Source organism: Melopsittacus undulatus, chromosome 5, assembly GCF_012275295.1.
Source record: "Melopsittacus undulatus isolate bMelUnd1 chromosome 5, bMelUnd1.mat.Z, whole genome shotgun sequence".
Classification (NCBI taxonomy): Eukaryota; Metazoa; Chordata; class Aves; order Psittaciformes; family Psittaculidae; genus Melopsittacus; species Melopsittacus undulatus.
Genome location: NC_047531.1, coordinates 48,382,672 through 48,404,272, shown reverse-complemented (window position 1 = coordinate 48,404,272; position 21,601 = coordinate 48,382,672).

Here is a 21,601-nt window from a genome sequence, read left to right as displayed (position 1 = left end):
AAACTCTTTTCTTTTGTTCAACCTGATTTTCTCTTAAAGAAGTGTTGCCTGAAATGAGAGAACTATTCTGGGAAGAGCAGAAACCTTTCTCCCTTCCCTTTTACAGCTACCTATTTCTCAGGCTGAAGCTGAGCTTCTCTGTGCTTTAGACCTCCCTCCGAAGTGAGCTCTTTGAAACCTTTGGAGAACACTTGGTCCTCAGTAGAAGTAGGCATTTTTCACAAGAGCCCCTGCAGGCATCCTTTAAAGGAGGCAAAGCAGAGGTCTTTGAAAGATGTCAAGCCATCCTGACCAAAGCTAGCCTTGTCCCAGCAGTGGCAAAATCACTGTCAGATGAGCAAAGGCTAAATCTATTGTGCATCTAGCTGGTTGCCTCTCACACTGTCCATTTCTTATCATAGGATCATAGAATAGTTAGGATTGGAAAGGACCTTAAGATCATCTAGTTCCAACACCCTGCCATGGGCAGGGACACCTCACACTAAACCATATCACCTAAGGCTTCATCCAACCTGGCCTTGAACACTGCCAGGGATGGAGCATTCACAACCTCCCTGGGCAACCCATTCCAGTGCCTCACCACCCTAACAGTAAAGAATTTCTTCCTTATATCCAGTCTAAACCTCTGCTGTTTAAGTTTCAACCTGTTGCCCCTTGTCCTATCACTACAGTCCCTAATGAAGAGTCCCTCCCCAGCATCCCTGTAGGCCCCTTTCAGATACTGGAAGGCTGCTATGAGGTCTCCACACAGCCTTCTCTTCTCCAGGCTGAACAGCCCCAACTTGCTCAGCCTGTCTTCATATGGGAGGTGCTCCAGTCCCCTGATCATCCTCGTGGCCTCCTCTGGACTTGTTCTAACAGTTCCATGTCCTTTTTATGTTGAGGACACCAGAACTGCACACAATACTCCAAGTGAGGTCTCACGAGAGCAGAGTAGAGGGTCAGGATCACCTCCTTTGACCTGCTGGTCACACTCCTTTTGATGCAGCCCAGGATACGGTTGGCTTTCTGGGCTGTGAGTGCACACTGGAGCCAGCTCATGTTCAGTTTCTCATCAACCAACACCCCCAAGTCCTTCTCTGCAGGGCTGCTCTGAATCTCTTCTCTGCCCAACCTGTAGCTGTGCCTGGGATTGCTCTGACCCAGGTGTAGGACCTTGCACTTGGCATGGTTAAACTTCATGAGGTTGGCATCAGCCCACCTCACAAGCGTGTCAAGGTGCCTCTGAATGGCATTCCTTCCTTCCAGCGTATCCACCAAACCACACAGCTTGGTGTCATCGGCAAACCTGCTGAGGGCACACTCAATTCCATTGTCCATGTCAGCGACAAAGATGTTGAACAAGACTGGTTTCAACACCGATCTCTGAGGGACACCACTCACTATTGGTCTCCAGCTGGACATTGAGCCATTGACCACAACTCTTTGTATGCGGCCATGCGACCAGTTCTTTATCCACTGAGTGGTCCACCTATCAAACTGATGTCTCTCTGATTTAGAGACAAGAATGTCATGTGGGACAGTGTCAAACGCTTTGCACAAGTCCAGGTAGATGACGTCAACTGCTCCACCCCTGTCTGTCAGTTCCATAGCCCCTTCATAGAAGGCCACCAAATTGGTCAGGCAGGATTTTCCCCTAGTGAAGCCAAGCTGGCTGTCACTAAGCACCTTGTTGTTTTTCATGTGCCCTAGCATGCCTTCCAGGAGAATCTGCTCCAAGATTTTGCCAGGCACAGAGGTGAGACTGACTGGTCTGTAATTCCCTGGGTCATCCATTTTCCCCTTCTTGAAAATGGGGGTTATATTTCCCTTTTTCCAGTCATCAGGAACTTTACCTGTCTGCCATGATTTTTAAAATATGATGGCCAGTGGCTTTGCAACTTCATTCGCCAGCTCCTTCAGAACCCGTGGATGGATTTCATCAGGTCCCATGGACTTGTGTACATTCAGGTTCTTAAGATGGTCTCAAACCAGATCTTCTCCTACAGTGGGTGCTTTCCCTGCACACCCTTGCTTGTTTTTCTGCTGCTGCAACACCACAGTTTGCTCCAGGCAACTATTTTGACTTCTTCTATCCAGGGCTTCCATCTGTACACTGCAAGGTTTTGACTCCCTGTCAAGTGACAGAGTGGCAGGGGGGGAAAATTCCTGCTTGGACTTCAGAAGCACTCTGATGACTCCCTAGCCAGAGCTTGCTAGAAAACTTCACCTTTTCTTGCCATTTTTAATTGAAACAACACACAAAAAATTAGCTGGAATAAAGAAACCAAAGGAAGGAGGGAGATTCGTCCCTCCAAAGTTCATCATATGAGAGACAGTGAGTGCATATAAAAGAAACAGGCATTGAGGACCTGATGATATTGATTTCCATCATTTTATCACAGTTTTTTTAAAGCCTTAGCCCTTTGAGTTCTGCAATTATAGCATAATCTCAGGGTTTGTTAAAAATGAAAAGAGGCTCTAGCCCTTCAGATGATGGAGGATAGCTTGCAGTTGTTAGCCCTACAGCCTCAGATAAGAGAATAAAACCAAAAGACTAATGTTTTAAATGACACCTTTAAACATTCCAGAGATTTTATAGGTCCAGATTCATAATTTTCTTATTGCTTGAGGGTGGCAAAATTGGTATTTCCTTTCTTTACCAGCATGAAGTGTTCCTAGACTCCAAGGGCCTTTTGGGGAGGTGACATGTGGTTGGGAGTCTCAGATCTCCCCGCTGCAACCATGCCATGGGCTCCCATGAAGGATGCCGCAGTTCTCAGATGCAAACCACCGTTTGTCCCTTCTATCTTATCTATCAATCAATTCGTGTGCATACACATTTTATTAAATATAAATACAAACCCCAGGCACACATTTTTATCCTTAAGTAATAAAATCTAATGGAAGAATTTACAGTCATGGGTTATAAAGCAATAATAGTTGTAAAATCATTTAACAGGGTTCAAATACAGGTGAAGGGAGAAGTTCAGAAGTTCAGCATTTGAATATGCTTCCCGGCAGTTTCCTATGACAAACAGCAAATCCCCTGTCGACATGGTACCAGTAACAAAAGCTCAGAACTGTTCTCAGCTGCTCCATTTGTATTTTCAAGTTAATGGTTTGTTTAGTTTTATTACTTTTTAAGAGCACTTTTTACAGGTCTGGTTATTCAGAGGGGTAGTAGTGAGGCCGGACTGAAAAAGACTGCATAGACAACAAGAATTCAAATTTCTGTATAGTGCCCCTGCGCCCCCATGGAGAGGGAATTAACTTTCTACTTAAAGCATAACATACAGAGTACATCATAGATGGAGTCTACCTGGAGGGAAATGGTTGGTGGAAGCAGGCCGGAGCAGTATTTTTCTTGGCAACTAGTGACCTTCCAAGAAGACTTGGATGACATTACCATGAAAATGCTTATATGCATATTGCTTATATTGCAGTGTCTGCCATTTCTAGGAAGTAGCACTTTCTAGCAAATACTGCTTACTACAGATAGCCATTCGTAGCTGGGTGACAGCTTTGCTAAAAGTCTTCACTATGCCAAAGCATAAAATACTTGCTCTGTTGTTAAGAGATTAAGCCGTTCTTCTTGTTCCTCTGTTGCTTATTGGCTTAAGAGTGAAAACAACTAAAATCTATCCCCCAGAAATTGCATGAGACTTGCCAGAGGACTGACTGTAAGCTCCAGGTCCCTCTTGCCGTGTGGTGCCAGCTCAAAGCGCTGAGACTGGAACCACGTAGGAATCAAACAGCTGCTGTTAGCTCTGCTTCTGCTGCTGCATTACTTAACATCCCACCTGAACTTTGTCCTAATGATGGAGGCAGATAATAAGTTATAAGGTTGCTCACTGGATAAGAACATAACTTTGCCCTATGCTTCATTTCGTAATTATATTTTTAAAAAAGAAATTATAAGAAGGTGTGTGAGAGAGTGTACTTTCAATAAAAAAAGGACTCAGTTTCTTCAGGGAGCATTTCTCAGTGGGCTAACAGAAAGGAGATAGCTATGATATGTGCAACACGAGAATTTTAGATTATAGTGGTGCTTGACACTTTTTTAGCTTAATTAACCTTGTCAATCTCAAGGACTTGCAGAGAATCAAGGCTGTGCTCCCAACCAAGTCCCAGTTATTGGCATATATGATGAAATATTGCCACTTCCTCCAGACCAATCAAATACTTATGTTTTTCCAGAAAATTTAAGAAGTTCCCTGTCATTATAGTGTGCTTAAAATTTATCTAAATGGCCTATGCTGTTATTGAAACAGGCTGCCATTTTGTTGTTGTGATATTTTCAAGCTCCAGGACGCCTGCTGTGCTGAAGCAGGCAGTCAAACAGCTAATCCCCCAGCAAACATCCAATTAGTCCTTCTGCATATACAAATGCATTATTGTTTCCCATGTCATCCTGTGTATTAATGCAGCGGTGGTCCAGAGCTGCTTTCTGATGAGCTGCCTGGGGGGGGGGGGTTAGAGGAGGCCAAGCAGTGGCTCAGAAAGGTGTTGAAAACTTTCACTGGCATAAGTAAGGACAGCATCCCTGTTCTGCTTAAGGGAGGCTGGAAGCAGGTGATGGGTATCTCATGTGGCCAGGCTGTGCTTCTCGGGTTTGTTTGGAAAAACATCAGAGAAACCTTTAATTCTGGAGGCTGTTAACACATCAGCGGATTTACTTTCTTGTGCTTGCTTTGCTCCCTCTGCCTTTTCTTTCTTACACTCTGTGCTGTTAATTTTTTCCTTTAGTCTTAACTCCTGGTGTGAGTTGTTTTTCCTCGGCCCTTTTCCCAAGGACAGGTCACATAAAGTAAGCACAGGGTCACTGGCTGGAAGAAAAGGGCATCTCTGTGGATTTCCCCCATTCTGCACTCAACAGAGACCTCTTCTGAGAGTTTATGCAGTCTTGCCTGCAGAGAAAAAGCACTAGACACAGAGTAAGCTTGCAAAGACACTTCTTTGGAAGGCAGGGAGAATTGCCACTTTGGCTGCCTGGAGACCTTTGGTCCCTCTCACATACTGTCCTCCCTTCTATGCCTATGCTGCTGGCAGAAGCACCACCAAGCCTTGTTTGAAGAAGATCATCAGCTGAGAAGCACACAGACCAAGAGTCGCTTCCTGCCTGGAACAGGAGGTCAATGAGTTTGGCTTCTGGCGCAGCAGGGTAAATCTAGAGAGGACAGTTTCCAAGTTTCCATATCCCAAGCCCAGTTTTCAGGGGCACAAAGCAGACTGAACTGTGCTGGTGCTGACAGAACTGTGCCCTTGCGGAACAATGGAGAGCTTGGTCTTGCATTCATCAGGGATCTGATGAAACCCATAATGGTTTGCTTCCTGATACTGACCTAGTTGATGTCCCTGCCCATTGCAGGGGAGTTGGACTAGATGGCCTTTGAAGGTCCCTTCTAACCTAATCTATTCTGTGATTCTATGGTTGTCTGTCTGTGGTTTTGCCCTTTTTTCCTCATATATGTCTTTACCCTCCTTCGGTAAAATCTTCCAGTTGGCTATAAGATTTCTCAGTGCAGTCTGTACCATGGGAGGAGACAAGCAAAGCCATCCACAGTTTTCATCCCCTGCCCTGGGATCAGCAGGTAGCCTCCCTTCATGGGGAAACAGCTCCACTCTCTAAGGACTACTGCATGAGGCAACAGGGACAAAACAGCTCCAGCAGCTTCATAAACAGCAAAATAAAGAAGCACCACACACACAATGCTCATGCACTCAGGGCAAATGTTTATAGAACAAATTTAGCACTGACTCAAGCAGATTAACAATTGGCTGCAGCATTTTATCCACATCCTCACTGTCCCCCAGGACATCATGAACTAGTGAGTGAGCTGTTGACAGCACAAGAGATCAAACCTTACCAGCTCAGCAGTAGTTCTTATTGTGGCTGTCAGAATCTGCAGGTGGAGATCAGCGGTGTGCATCAGTGCTACTGACGTTGTTGTAAGGGCTTGTGGGGGCTTCAATTTCTAGCCTGTCAGATGTCAGATACAGGTAGACAACACTTTGGCAAGGAAAAAACAGGAAAGCGTTATGGGTGGGAGAGCAGATATCTAATCTCTTCATATGCAAGACACTTAGTGGTGGATTACCAGGGAAGCAATTTGCAATGGTCCAGTTTAGCATATAAAAATTAGCTCCCCCTGCAATCAGGTAAGACTCTGTATGGTGTCATTTAGAGCAACTAAATGGAGCCCAAGTCTTTGTAAGAGCTGTTAAGAGAGTCTGAAGTTGTATCTAATTCATGAGTTTGAGTGCCAGCTACAGCTCCTCCAAGGGTCTTGGTGTCCCAATACCTTAAAAATACCAAGTAGATAAATACAAATAGCGTCATGCTTACAGAAATATTAAGAATGCACTATACAATGCTGCTTCTTAGGGAATTCAAAACTTTACCTCTTTCTTCATTAAGGAAGGCAAGATAACTTTTATTGTACAGACACAGAAGCAGAAGTTGGATAAGTTGGTCAGCTGCTCATGCTATAGTTTTTGGTCTGGAAAGGGGGTAAGTGTGGTAATGTTTCTCATTTATCACTAAAATGGTATAACAGTGGTTTCCTTTGAGGCACTTGAGGGTTAAACCTTTATATGGGACACCTTATTTTTGCTTATTTAGCCCCATGATCAGCCCTGCCAACAACCCAAGTGGTTTATAACCTCGTTCAAATAGTATCTTGTAACTCCAGAGCTGTTAGGAGCCATCCTACAATTGACAATAAGTTAAGCTGCTTGGGAGCCTGTTTGCTGCTAAATTACTCAATTGCAGGTGTGAAGCCAGGTTCTAATGTAGGGTCACAGTGGTACTGCCTCGGGAATGTAAAAGCAAGGACTTGAAGTGTGTACCACACATAATACTGTTCCTCTGCACCATACTTCTTCAATGGCTGCCAATCCCCTATAAGCGCTCTGCTTCACCAACTGAGATACTCAGAAACAGCATCTGTCAAGAGGCAGGATAACTCTGGGCCTGATATGTGAGGAGGCGCAAATGTATTGTATACAATTTCTGAGGGGCAGATACCAGAGTGAATGGCCTTTCATATGGCAGGAAAGTCAAGAGGCAGGGGAACGCATGGTAAAATATTTACTTAGAAAAAGAAAACTTCAACAGTCAGAAGACCATTTTTTTTTTTTTATTTCTCCATGGTATTTTCAACTGGCACGTCACGATTTTGCCACAGAGAGAAAAAAAATGATGTAAAAAGTAGTATAATACTTTAATCTGTAATAGAATAAATGGAGGAATTCTTAGATTTAACCATATTACTGTAGCAGTGTTGATGCTAGGTGGGAATACTGCATGCAGTTGCAGAGCTCAGCAATAAGAAGGAAGCTGTGATGCCTTTGGTTAATGAATACATTCCTGCTGTCACCAGCCCAGGCACTGCCTTTACACTACACGACTAATAAGGGAGAACAAGGTTGCTTTGAGTTTTCAGTATAGTTCCTACCTAATATGTTGCTTCCATCTGAGTTTGGCTTTGAGCATCAGGTATTTTTCTAGCCTCAGAAAAAAATCTCTGGGGTTTTGAAGCCATTCCCGCTTGGGGAAAAGAAGCCATTAGCAAAGTTGTGCAGAAGTTAGCATGCACACAGGGTGGTGGCGTTCTGCTCATTGTGATGCTGCGAAATGTGGCAAGATAAATCATTTTAATCACAGAGCCTTCGGAGAATGTTGCTCTCTCCCCTCAGATTTCCAGATGACCCAGGTGTAACAATGAAATAAATACTCCCTGGAAAGGATGTGTAGCTCCTTCAGCAGCACGATTTAATACACCATAGGATGGAAATATATGGGAAGCATCTGTCAATGTGTCAGTGTTTTAAAACAAGGAAAGGAGAAAAAAGAAACCCAACCCAAAACAACCAACAAAGAAACTCCCAGTGGACAAAATGGAATCCATCTTAGAAACACCATCCAGAAAGGACATTGCTTTGCTTTTGCTTAGATTCCTCAAGCAGTAAACTTGCTTTGCTGTCCCTGTGTTCCGTGTTAGCTCCTCAGTGCTCCCAGGATGCTATCCCTGAAATGTCAGGGCAATTCCAAGAGGCTTTGTAGGAAAACCTGAAAGCACCATGGTGGGTTTCAGGTACTTGGGTTATTTTCCTAAGTGAGGCAGCTCTCTGTGGAGAAAAGCTGAGCTGAAGTAGCGCAATATAAGCAGGCACAGAGGGATGGGTGGTAGCTCATGTCTGATGTGCCTTGCGATGGTGAGAAGTGAGATCCCCAGGAACAGAACCCAGCATCCAGACTGTGTACAATGCTTCCAAGGTGTAGGTGGTTGACTTTTGGTGAATGTGGACTGCCTGTCACTGGGAAGGATCTGGTGGGGGAAAACCCTTCCCAACATGCCCACAACTCCTTCTTCCTGCCTTGAGCTTGGCTCTCTGGTGAAATGCTTCCTCGAACAGGGGGTTATCTGTTTAAGAAGTAGAAGAAGAGACAACAGTACAGCCAGTTACTTCTCCTTGGAGTACATGCAGAGTAACTTGTAACGCTGTAGTATCAATGTAGCAGCTATTCATCTCTTGGGCATGGTGGCTGCTGGCATTTCTGGAGAAATTTTCCTTTTCCTAAGTTAATTTAGATGATTTCTTCTGAATCTTCACGCATGAACAGGATGCAGGTGACCCCGCTGGTGGCTGAGAAACAAGATCATTCAGAGATCAGCCAAGGAAAAGATCTTTGGTTTCTGTTCAGAAATTAGTGTGGTCTAGATACTACCAGAAGATTTGCTGTTTGTGTTGTATTTAGGCAGCAAAACTCATCATTGTCAACAGAGAAACTCTGAGGCCTCCTTGACCTATCTAGAGTTTTTCCAGGTTGATCTTTATTGGTACATAGATCTCAAAATTGATGGCCTGTGCAGGGAGGGATTTTATTCAGCTCAAGTACAGGCAAGAGGGAAGTAAGAAAGGATGTATGTGTGACACAGGGATGCACAGGCAGTGTCCAGGGAGCCATCTGTGAGCCACCTGAGCCAAGGGGTTGATACCTTAGCTCAGATGCAGCTCCTGGGCTCGTGTGCCTAAATAGCTTGTAGGCTGACCCTGGCTGATGCCTCATCAGGTTATTGTAAAATCATAGAATCATAAAATTGTTAGGGTTGGAAAGGACCTTAAGATCATCTAGTTCCAACCCCCCTGCCATGGGCAGGGACACCTCACACTAAACCATATCACCCAAGGCTTCATCCAACATGGCCTTGAACACTGCCAGGGATGGAGCATTCACAGCTTCCCTGGGCAACCCATTCCAGTACCTCACCACCCTCACAGTAAGAATTTCTTCCTTATATCCGATCTAAATTGCTCTACATTGGCCAAAACTAAGCACACCTTGACTGTGACACCAGCTTACTGTGAGGTGATATTTAGCATGACTGCTGCTTGTGCTCCATGCTACCTAACAATGTCAGCATGCCATTTGACTGTTTCGGAGCTGGAGGAGCAGGTCTTGTCCCTGGGAGATGTAATCTATTTGATTTATTTAGCACCTGTGCTCCTGCTTTTAATTTTCCTGACATGAGCTTAGTAAGTTAAAATCAGATTTTCAAGGGTGGCTTTTCACTGCCAGTGAAAGGGGGGAAAAAAATTCATCAAGAGTTGCTTGTCTACTGCTAAGAAATGCTTTCCATCACCCCTAGGGAACTGCTTACTGGAGATCGTGAGTGATTCTGGAAGCAGCAGGCAGGCAAATCACCTACTTTATTAGCTATATTTTGCAGTCCAGTATGTTTGTACAGTAAATAATATTTTGCATAAAGTCAATGGCTGATGCTGTGCTTTTTATCATGGACTGCTGTTTTTTACAGCTGCTCTTTTAAGTGTCAGCACTGAGCATTTGTTGGTGTCATCATCTGCACTTTATGTTGCTATGCGTGGTGATACAACCGCTGCAAAGCTTTGTACTGTGACAGGGGTGTCACAGTTATTTGGGAAAGATGCAACCACACTTTGAACATTTTTCACTCTTTGCATAGCCACGTTTATGGCGTTTGTAAAATTCTGTGCGATTTTATGGCAGCTGGGAAATGCTGTGATTTCAGTGAAAAATGGACTACACTGGTTTCAGTGGGAAAAATTTCCAGTGCCACTGAGAGACAAAAAACATATCCAAACTTTCTGAGCACAGCAGAAAACTCTTCTGAGGACAGCAGCAATTAAAGTGTTTTCTGCCTTTGGCATGTAAGTGGTTATTCTTTTTGTGGTAAACAGTATTTGTTTCTTTGCACCACATGTATGAGAAAAGAGTGCTTGAAGAAAACCTCTGTAGTTACGAATTTTAATAAAGCAGAACCTCAAGGAAATTACATATTTATAGTCACACACATATGTAAAGGAGTAATCATGCTCAAAGGCTGCCAAGTCCCTTACGTCAATAATGGTGAAATGTAGGTCTGTGCAAAGGGATGGAGAAGGTGCTTTGGCGCTTGTCTCTGCTTAGGATCCTCCACATTAATTTGTCCCTATTTGCAGGTTGTTAACGCTCTTGATTGTCAGAATTAAACAGGAGCGTTGTTAAATCCTGCAGTCATTTTTATTCTCTGCAGCTGTGTAACCTTCAATAACTATGGTCTCACCTCTGCTGCTTGCAGGCTTTACTGTTAGCCGTAATTGGAGAAAAATCCAGCAAGGAGCTGGAGGTGAGGTTTGCTAAGGCTGCTAATTAGCTGATGCCATCACATCAGAATTTCAATCCAATTCCTTGGGGGACTCTGGAGCCTCTTCTTTCCAGCTCTGAGACACATGCTGAATTTGCCCTCAGAAAACAGGGGCAGATGGTTAGTGCTGACACCATCCAGTTCCCTCATGGAATGGCCTGGCACAGGGTGGTTGGTTTAAGTGCCTTAGCTGGAAATAGAGTTTTCTTTCAAGTTGGTTTGTGGGGGCTTTTATGTGTTTGTTTGTTGGGTGGTTTGGGTTTTTTTTTTATTATTTTCAGTTTTTATTAAAAAGATTCCCAGACTAATTCAACTGAATGTGAAATTCGATGACACAAATTTCCTTCCCAGAGCTTCTAATTTTGGGAGGAAAGGCGAAAGAGCATCAGCAGATCTTCTGACAATGAAACTCAACTACCATTGATTGTTTTCATTTCATTTGTGTCTATCTTTCAATTAAGCTATCCTCATCTGATTTTTCAGTTTTTAAAAAGACTTCTTTTTGGCCTCTTTCTCTACGTGTGATTCTCTGCAGGAGTGGGTGTTCTGTGAGCCTGAATGAAAAGATATAATGCTGCATCCTTTATTTACCATGGTGGATGTTGAAGACAGCCTTCTAAGAAGATAAGTATTGCTAAGATATACATGTTACATCAAGGACAGTATCCAGACTGTGTCTGATACAGGTGTTGTGGAGCCATAGTTTAGTGGCTGTATCTGGGCTGCCTGAATTACATAGTCTCCCTATAGACTCTGTGGAGAGATTTAGGCATGCTTGAAATCCAAAAGGCACTGCCACTTACCATGGTACCCAATTCGTTTTGGAGGTTGGAGCAACCAGCACCACTGAGGGTATGTGCCACCACCAGTGCTGAAGGTATGATTTTGTCACTGCTGCAACTCCCAGGTAAAAAGCCATGGCAAGACCTCAGACCTATTCATTACAGGTTTTATTCACCAGGATGTGCTCCCTAAGTTTTCTCTGCCTTGAGGAAGATGGGGTGCACAGCTCTGGTATGGGGCAAAAGAGGAATTCCTTTACAGGCTGTGTCATCAGGAATGACAGGCAGGAATACAAATGCTGTGAGGCCAGAAGGAAACATCAAAGTGCCCAAACAAGACCTAGTAATCACAGTAGTCTGCTGGGAGAAGTAGGACTGGGGTTTGTCTCCCTGATCCCATCCTCCCCATGCAAAACAAAAGCACAAGATTAATTTGATTTCTAGTAAATTCTTATAACAAGAACCAGTTACTACATAACAGTGTGATAAAACATTTTCTGGGCTAGTGCCTTGTGCTGCAACAGATTCTACAAGAGCTGAGAACACCTGACTTCCAAGAAGAGGAGGAGCTAACTCTCACAGTTCTTTCAGCACTATCGTTCATTGTAACATGAGTACAAATTCAACTTTATTAAAGCAGGATTTGTAAGGTAGCTCAGTTAAACACAGAAAATATGAGACACCATCACACACTGTTGTTTTCATAAGAGCAGCAGCTTTAATAATAGAGAACAGTAAATTGCCTGGAATGATATGAAGTCCTGGAATGCTGTGCTATGCTGGTCTGCACTTGAGTAACTCCTAGTGCAACATCAGTAGGCCTCTGGCTGTAGTTTTTTTCAGTGAGTAGGTGTTAGAGGTTTTTTATTTCCAGTATACACCATTCTCTGGTTCTGCCAAAGATGATGGATGTTTTCCTGCTGGTAACAACAGGGACTGAACCAGACTCCCACAGCCAAACTCACCATCCTTCCAAGAGCCGTCCCTAGCACCAAGTTACAAAGAGCTGAAAAGTGGGTTTTTACCAGGTATAGATCAGAAGGCAGTGTTTGCCACATAGGCCCCTGCTTGTTTTGTGTCTGGTCATAAAAAAATTGTTTTCTGTGTAATTTAGGGGTTTCAAGAGTCAGCAGAGGCTGATGAGACCTGGGGACCATTTTGGATATTTGAGGGTTGACAATGGATCTGCTTTTTGCTTAAGAGACCTTGCATCTGCTTCAGACTTTGATCAGTCCTCAACAAGTCTAGTGAAAAGTGGGTGTGCTGTGACTACCCAGGGAGGCAAGTGCTTGTGCAGGATGGGGAGATATTATGGGTGGGCTTTTTGTTCTGGAACAGATAGAGGCAGTAGGCTGTGACTGAATTTTTTCACAGAGGAGGAAAAGGATAGTCTTGGTCACAGAGGTTTTCTGGTGGCTGGAGAGATACCACAACTCTCCCACTTGACACAACCCTCATAAGAAGATGATGTCAAGGACAGAGAGGCTGTCATTGAGAAGTGACAGCATGTTGGGTTGTTTGCTTGACCTGAGTGAATGCACAGGAATAACCTGGTGCACACAACACAACACGGAAGAGCACACGCTGAGAATATCCAGTACTGATCACCTGGGAGCTGTCCGGTACTGGGCTGGGAGTTCATTTGGGGTTTGATGTAATGTGGCTTGTTTTATGTTCTTTCACTTCAAGTTTCTATAAAATAAGCAGTTTTATCAGTGGGATTTACCAGTAGACTCTAAACAGTGTCATTCAAGAAATGCACACATACATACACACCCATGCTTAAAACACACGTACATTCATCAGTATGTTTAGTATTCCGTATATTATTCTATCACTGCTTTTTAGTAATGAATGATAGATACTAAAATACTTGCTAGTTTGGTCAATTTTTTTTAACCAGTCAACAAGAGCTTTCTGCTCTGTATGTCACAAAGGATTCTTACTCTCCTCACCATTCAGTCTCTCTATTGATGCTCTGCACAGCACCACAGGCAAAAGCTGAGTAAAGAAAAATCTATCAAGGTAGATAAATCCGGCACTGAAAAGGGTAGGAAACCCCAAGAGGGTGGAGTGAATCTTCAGCTCTGCCCCTTTTTGTGTTTGAATTGTGTCAGAGTCCTTAATTCCTTAATTAAATGATTACACAATGGGTTTTTTTTTTCCTTTGGGACCAGACTTCATTGAATGCACAGGATGGAAGGATTTACTGAAAAACAGGCCTTAGGTAGGACTGTTTCATTTTTCCTTATTATTAATAGTGAACTTTCATGCCTTAGCTGCTGCTCTGATGTTAGAAGTGTTCCCAGCTCACTGGGTTCTCTGCAGTGCTCCACTTTGGGGGTATGAGCCCCACAAACTCATGTCCTTCAAGGATATGCAACCCCTGTATTGCAGACAGGAGCTGGGGCACAGGCTGGCAAAGGCTGGGAGCACTTCTGAGCCTGGCATGCCACTGTTGAAGTTTAAGGATCTTATATTTGCAGGCAGGCAGTGCCAAATAGAGTTGTAGTGTGATACAGCCGAGCAAGGCATGTGGAAAAGGAACCTTGCATATATGAAACCTCCAGTTCAAGCCACTAGCTGAGCATGACATAGGAACAAGTAGGGCCAAACCTGCCCCCCGCCCTGCCTCAGATCAGTTCTTTGTCCTTGTACAGTCCACTGCTACATGCTCGTCCTGGCTTCAGGAACCCACAGGCATCACCTCTGGTAACACAACCCCAGCAGAGACTTCTCTGCCTATGCCAGTCTTTGTCCTATATTCCCTCTCCAGCCACAGCCCTTCCTTGCCACCCCACCTTCTTTGGTATTGTGCTCCTGCTATTAGGCTTTAGGAGGTTGCTCTATCATTGTGGTCCTGCGATTGAGGGAATGGGGTATTTAGAAACCAGGGGAAAAGGCCTCTGGTGGCTATCATGAGGGCTCAGGGTATGTGGAGGTTCACAGCAAACTAAGAACTGAGCTTGTGGGAAGTTTTGCTGAGGCACCAGAAAAAGCACTGCTAGAAAGCATCAGCTCCACAAGGAATGTCATTGCTATAATCTGAAAGACACAAAATAAACCTGTGCAAAATTATACTTTTCAAAGACTGATACTTTGGCCAGATGTCAGTAGCTGGCAAATGAGCACAATTAACAGAAAAGGACACCTCCGTGCCAGATTTCAAGCTTCCGCTCTAAGTGCTATTCTAAAAATGGGACCAGAATTTTGTCATCATGAGCAAAAGAATGCACTTTCCCCAGCCTCAAGGATGGAATTTCTTAGACTTAAGACATCAGCTTGAGGCAGACAGGTGACACAGAAAGATGTTAAATTTTAAAAATTAAAATTTAGTAAAATTCAAAGTGTCGGAAAACAGAGGAATTGCACTGAGGAGCGCTGTGAAAAGCCATCAATAAAAGACTGAGTAAACACCTGTGATGCAGGCTGAGATTTAAGACCCCTGGCTGGGGACATGCTTTTCCTTAACTATAAGGATAACCCTGGGAATCATATGGTATATCCTGAACACTGGATCCTTATCTATTTCTCCTCCAGGCAAGAAGAGGAGAAAGCCTCTGTGAGTAGCTCCCTACACCAGCAACTGTTTCATGGCAGTGAGGAAGTGTTTTGCACTAACTGGTGCCTTTGAAAGTGTGTGCACCTATTGCTGCTGGCAAATCCTGATAGCATTGTCCGGGACAGCCCTAAGTTCAGAGCAGCAAAAAGGGATTAGCCAAGGGAATAAATCAAAAGTAGCAATAGCATTTGTTCTGTTAATATATGGGGGAGACAAAAGAAAAGAGCTGGGGAATAGCAAGGCTTCAGGGAGTGGAAAATTATTGACAGGCAGGGTTGATATTGCTGAGAGCTCTAAACATATTCCTAGCTTCAGCAGTCACAAACAAAGCAAAGGGTGCCATCCTAGAGTCAGGAACATGCTTCCTGCAGAGAAAGAAAGAAAAGTGTTAAATTGGTTTTTCCTATTGTTGGGTAGCAGATGAAATGGCTCTTTTCTGCTATTGGAAGCTTACTAAATCATTAAAAGCTTAACAAGGCCTGGGGTCAGTAAAGCTGTAAATAGCAGCATCTATCTTTAATTGAAGATGATGAAGGATTCAGTGAATTTCTGTCCTGTAAGCTCTACGTCATCTGTGTGACAAAGATGAGGAATGCAATGGCAAAGAATGCATCTATGAGAGTTTTGAAATGCAGAAGAAGGGGCAGCTTCTGTGAATTCCTGGCACACAGTTTCTGGCTGGTAGTCTGTAATTCTTTAACAGGCTGCAGATCATTCAGGTGGCCAACACATATTGCTTGATATGCTGGTCCCAGAAACTGTCACAGTGCCAATGCAACCTACCCCATAAGGGGTCATCCTCTCCTTGAAATGCCTCTGAAAATGGCTGTCAGAGTAATGAATCATTTGCTACTTTGAGACAGATTTTTTGTTTTCTTTGAGCTTATTGGAAAAGAAATCTGTTTGGTTTTCCTTTTAAAGCATTTAATCTAAACCCCCCTTGTGGCTTTGACACCAGGTTCACTTTTGATCAAACTCCAGAGTCCTTTCAGAACCTCTGAAGAGCTGAAATGAAAGGCATTTTCGCTTCCCATCCTCACCATTCTGCTGGGCTTCAGGAGGTCAGGGGCTGAGATTTTATTGCTAACCACTTGAAAATAAAATTAGTCTGTGCAGGTATCTTCGGATAGACACTGTAAATGATGGATTTCAGCAAAAGCAAGAACGTATCGTGGAAATGGGGTAAAAACTGGCTCAGGAATAGAGCAGGTTTGCATAAAGACTCAAGCAAGGAAAAAGTGTCACAAGAGGCATTCTTGAAATAATCATGCTCTCCTGATTGGATAAAAGCCCCAATGAATTATTGCACTAACCAGTATATTTTAAATTTAGCCCTTGTTTACACCCAGTCTTTCTGGTTGATCTCCCTGAGATACCCAGATGTGGGCTAGAAGTGATAGCATTTTCTCGTAACACAAAAATGCATGCGGCTACCAAGGGGCAAAAAGGGAGCAGAACAAGAAAACAAAAGTAGACACTTTAGTGAGACCTAAGGCTAAGGGGAGACATGAGGTAATAGAGGAAAGACACTTGCAGTCACTTGGCAGAGTTAGATCAGAGCAGGAAAAGGACAGAGCTTGGTCAACAAGCATGAAGAACCAGATGTTTGGCTGCTTTAAATCATAGCCGTTTTTGACCAAAGGTGTAGTGTGTACCTGTTTGGAGTTGCAGAGCAGGCAGCACCCTCTCCGCATGCTCGGTTTCTGACTGTGATCAGAGCATGTGGTAATCACAGGGACAAAAAACCAACCAACCAACGAACGTAAAAACGAAGAAACCTTTAAAAGTCAGCAACCCTCCCCAAGCCCCAGCTCTCTTTTCTGGCCACCACCACAAACCAACAGCAGCAACAGTAGCACAAAAAGTTTCTAAAGGCCGCTGGGCTCTCTTACTGTCATACAGTTAGAAGCTGGCCCATCTGAAAACTCCAGTTAAGAGTAAAAAAATACCCCAAAATGAGTTTTTGATCAAAAGAGCAATCATTGCACATGTGTTTTCTTGCTTGCCCACTGATGTACCTTTCAGTCTGATATGCAGCAAGTTTTCCATATTAAATAGTCTAAGTAAGAATCAGGTAGCCTCATTATCCATTTTTCATGTGTAGTCCTTTTTAAGCCCAGTTTTCCTTCTGTACAGTCATGCCCTCTTCCCCCTCAGTAGCACAGGGCCTCTTCTCCCAGGTGGGAGAAGCCTGGTCCCATGGGCAAAGCTGGTCCCAACCATGCCAACTTGTGCTCCCCATCCCCTTCTCTCTGATGCATATTTACCACCCCCTTCGGACTTTGTCCCAGTCTCCGCCCTCTTGATTGGTGCTAATTAACGCTGGTTCTCGGACCTTGGTCGTCCATCTAATTGTTTTCAATCCAATTGAGAATTTTGCCCTCAATATCTATGTCCCAGAAGGATTTACAAGGAAAGATTAAGGACTCCAGATAGCTAGGTGACCTAAAGAACAAGCTAGGGAAGTCTGAGGGCCCAGAGGTGTCTGTGGTGTGCAAACAGCATCAGCAGGATCATGTCTTCCTTGTGCTGAAGAGGACTAGTTGCCTTGAAATCAGTGGCCTGGCTTACTGAGGAAAGTCAGTGTAAAAATGGAAATCAAGGCTATAAGCTGAGAGGAGGTATTGTTCAGGTTACAAGGGGTTTCGTGGGGGGTTGAAGGGTGAAACTGTGATGTGAATAATGTAAGCAAATTGTCATGGAGAGCTGTGACACTGCAGCAGGGTCTCCCCTGAGGGGGCTGTAAGCCCTGTCACTTGAGTCACTTGAAATCAGGTGAGGCAAAACCTCTAAGCATCTACCAGAAATAATGGCTCTTCATTTTTGTCAGGGACTAGGATAAGATGGGCCTCTCCCATCACTCATTTCTGAGATGCTATTAGGTTAATGTGAACTGAACCAGCAGACTGTGGCAACAGCTTTCCAGGATGGCCATCGATGAAGAGTGCATAGCTCCACGTTGTTGTCTCTCATTGCCAGTGCATTGGAGAACTGATTGTGATCTGCTGAGGGAACAAAATGTTATCATGACTGGATTTGAGCCCAAGCTCTCTGCCAGGCCCTTTGGACAGAGATGACAGCCATACATTTTTGTTTGAGAAGTAGGATGAGTCTGTTGCGAGATGGTCAAAGTGTTTCTGGCCTGGACAAGGTTGGGACATGTTCTGGGAGATTAGATGGACTGGCTCATTCTGAAACAGTGCAGCTAGAGCCATACACCAATGGTGAGAAATCTGGTTGCTTTTTTTTCCACTCAAATGCTCAGGGAATGCCATAAACTATTACTGTGAAGTTAGGATGAAACTACGACTACATTACTATATGCAGGTCTTGCTATTGTGTGACCAGCTTCCTTGGATGACCTGCTCTAGCAACCCTTTGTCAGGTTTAAGATACATTTATGCCCAAAGCAGTTCTATATGTCTGAAGGACAGTGGAGTTTCGGGTGTCACAAAGACTGGTGTGCCCAACTTGGCATTTTCTGGAAACATCAAGGCAAAAAGAAGTGCAAAAAGCATCAGTGCAAAAATAGCATCCTGAAAACTATCAAAGCCATGAAACAAGTGGACTTTCTTGCATGGAAGATAGGTAGAGGGTGCAGAGGGAGGGTGTCATGGTTTAAGCCCAGCTGTAACTCAGACCCATGCAGTCGAGAGAGTCACTCCCCCTCCACCTTCTTTCCCCCTGCTCCTGGAGAGATGGGGAGGAGAATTGAAAGAATGTAACTCCCATGGGTTGAGGTCAGAAAAGTTTAGTAACTAAGGTACAACACAAACCACTGCTGCTAACACCAATAATAATAATGGTAAGGAAATTAACAAAGGAAGAAAATACAACCGCTCACCACCTGCCGACTGATATCCAGCCTGACTGAGCAGTGATCTAGCCCTTCTGGGTAACTGCTCCCAGTTTATATAGTAGGCATGATGTGCTGTGGTATGGAATACCTCTTTGGCTAGTTTGGGTCAGGTGTCCTGTCTCTGCTTCCTCCTGGCTTCCTCTCCTCCCTGGCAGAGCATGAGACTCAGAAAGTCCTTGGTCAGACTAAACATTACTGAGCAACAACTAAAAACATTGGTGTTACCAGCACTGTTCCCAGGCTGAAAGTCAAAACCACAGCACTGCACTGGCTACTAGGAAGGAGAAAAATGACTGCTACTGCTGAGCCCAGGACAGAGGGAAGTCTCCCAGTATTAGATGAGACAGGATGAAAACTGAAAGAGTAGGAGGTGTTGGGTTTTAACAAGATGCCAGTGCCAGAAACTGCCCCACTCTGTGTCCATTTGTTCTGGCTGCATCCCAAAATAAAATAATTAAACTGGTGAAAAAGAGGTAATAGTATTAGGTTTCCTTGGCATTTGAACAGCTGCATGTGGATAGAGATGCTACACATACTCTGAAACCTAGATTTGCTGTTCAGTGGGAAATTCTTAAACTTCATAAATACACAAGAAAGCCCAAGCAAAATTGTTCTACCTCAAAACAAACCCCCCAAGTACTGATTTTGCTAGCAAAAAGGAATTCTAAGGCTTTGATTTTTCAAAATGAAGTTGATGGATGATGTGAAGCAGAGTTTCCAGATTCTGGGCAGGCATCATGGCCATGCAGTTATCAGGCAGACACATTAAGAGGACAGAAAGTAAGCAATAACCCTAGAAAACTGTTTGGTTTCTATTAGAAGAATGGTGAAGTTAAACCACTCCATATACTGACGAAGAAAAACTGTCACATTATGATAATCCCAGAATCCTCCTCTATGCTACTCAAATATTCACACATGATGATAAGCTGTCTCAGTGTGGGTGCTGGCTTGCAGCCCTTGTCTACTTGGGGTAAGAATCACGGCCCCTTAGCATTAGATGATTACAATGCCAGTGTTTATATCCAAGCTAATCATTACACAGGGACAATTCACTCCGTGGAAACTGCACTAATGCAGGGACTTCATCTAACCCAGAAGCCTAAGCATGAACACTTTTACTTCTTTAAAGTGAGCCCAGGATTCTTAATGCAGGTGTATGTGGCTGCAGTGCAGTCACCTAAAGTTGTATGAGGTGAGCACCATTGATAATCCCTGTTGACTTTCATCAGTGATGTGCTTAAATCCCTTTGTTGGAGCTGAAGTTTAGTCGTGTATCTAACTGGACTGCCCTTCAGATGACATAAAATGATAGGGATGAAGAGGTTGTAAAGATCCAAGCAGGGGTGGGAAAAGTCTTGTTTAATATCTGTAAGAGGAGGGACACAGTATATCTGACTTCGTCTGAATAGTTGTGGCCTGGAAAAATGAACTCATAAGGGTAGGATTTATCTTTTCTTTCTTTTCCCTGCAACAATCACCTACTGCCTGGCATACAAGACTCCCAAACCTGAAGTACATGGAAAGCTAGTACCAACCAGACAAGAAAGATATTGACTCACTGTGATCCACTATGTAACTAACAATTAGCAGCTAGAAGAAAGCTGAAGACCTGGCAGCTGCAGTCTGGCTGGAGGGATTTCTTAAGTAAGCAACCTATTCAGAGTCATTAACCTACTTGCACTCCCATGTGCACAGGACAGCCTTCCCAGCAAGCCTTTGGGTCACAATTTGCATTGCTTTTGGATTCTGTCACGAATGGCCACACTTACAAGTGGTATGTCTGGGAGGAAGACCACATTTAATGGCTTTGCTCAGTAGCTTGCCCTGTCAGTGTGCAATATGTGCTGTGACTGCAAGACAAAAGATTGTTCAACCCTTTAAACAGTGCTTTCCAACAGTGCTTCTCATGAAAGTGAGTGCAGACATTAGTGGAAGTAGGATTGGACTCTGAATAAGCAGGGGAAAAAAAAAAGCACCATATGTTGGAGGGAGATTAATATTATGTAAATAATAACTCATACAGTCATCTTGTAAGTGGGCAGGCTGATCTCATTATTGATCTACAATTAAACCAAACTGTGGGGTCAAACCATCCTATTATGTCTAGCAGATTAAGACTGTCTCTTTTCGTTATTGTTTCTGTGAGAGTTTTGGAGCTTTCTTAATTTGGGTCAAAAATGAGAGGCTTCCTAATAAGCATTTTAATTAACCAGCTGAAGAATTCTATTGCCCCCAGAGACTCAAAGTACCAAATCCAGAGCTCAGCACTGCTACACCTCTCAAACTGTTGTATTTCAGCTCAAATTGTGTTTGTGCCCCTTTATTCAAGTCACAAACACAGCAAATCAAACCCACCCCCTCCCGCATTGACTACTTTGGGGAAAAAAAGTATCTTCAAAGTTTTATTTTTGACCTAAATATGTTCTTTGCTCTCCCCAGCAGATGAGGACCAGAATATATGAGGAAAGCAACATAAACCTCAGGAGAAAAGCCCCTTTGGCTGGACCATGTGTCTATGCACACCTTGGCAGGCATCTTGTCTGCTTCAATCCACCAGTGCAATAGGGTCATCCAGAATTGTCTCAGGGCTGAGTAAAACTCTAGTTCTTTTGCAGGGCTGCTCCATGCACCATTCCCCCAGGAAGAGGCTATCAGTTGAGTGGTTCGGTTTCTTCAGAGAATGCTGCTCCTCTATTGGATGGGGAATTCCTTCCTGGTCCATGGTGGCTCTTGCCTCTGCTTG